Source organism: Aotus nancymaae, unplaced genomic scaffold (genome assembly GCF_030222135.1).
Source record: "Aotus nancymaae isolate 86718 unplaced genomic scaffold, 86718_ANA_hifiasm-v0.15.2.pri h1tg000075l, whole genome shotgun sequence".
Lineage (NCBI taxonomy): Eukaryota > Metazoa > Chordata > Mammalia > Primates > Aotidae > Aotus > Aotus nancymaae.
Window position 1 is genome coordinate 3,992,208 of NW_026988490.1, and position 313 is coordinate 3,992,520.

A 313-nucleotide genomic window follows, 5' to 3' on the forward strand; every position below is an offset into this window, starting at 1 on the left:
ACTTTAATTCACAGAGGTGACTATGGCCAGCACAGAGGGGCCGTAAAAAGAACAAATTCTTCCGGACCATTCCCGAGAGAAGAGGCTGCCACCCACACAGGGCATGAGGGGAGCCTGGGTCTGGCCAGGGAGGCAGAAATCAGCACAGGAACAGCCTTCAAGGGATTTCCACATGATGCGGAAGCAAGGCTGGGTCACAGCTCGGGGTTCGTGCCTATGAACAGTTCTGTGCACTCTGCTCTACGGGGCAGGCTTCAGTAGCCTCATACCCAACAAGGAATGATTTCAGGCCAGGAAAATAATTGGGTTGAGG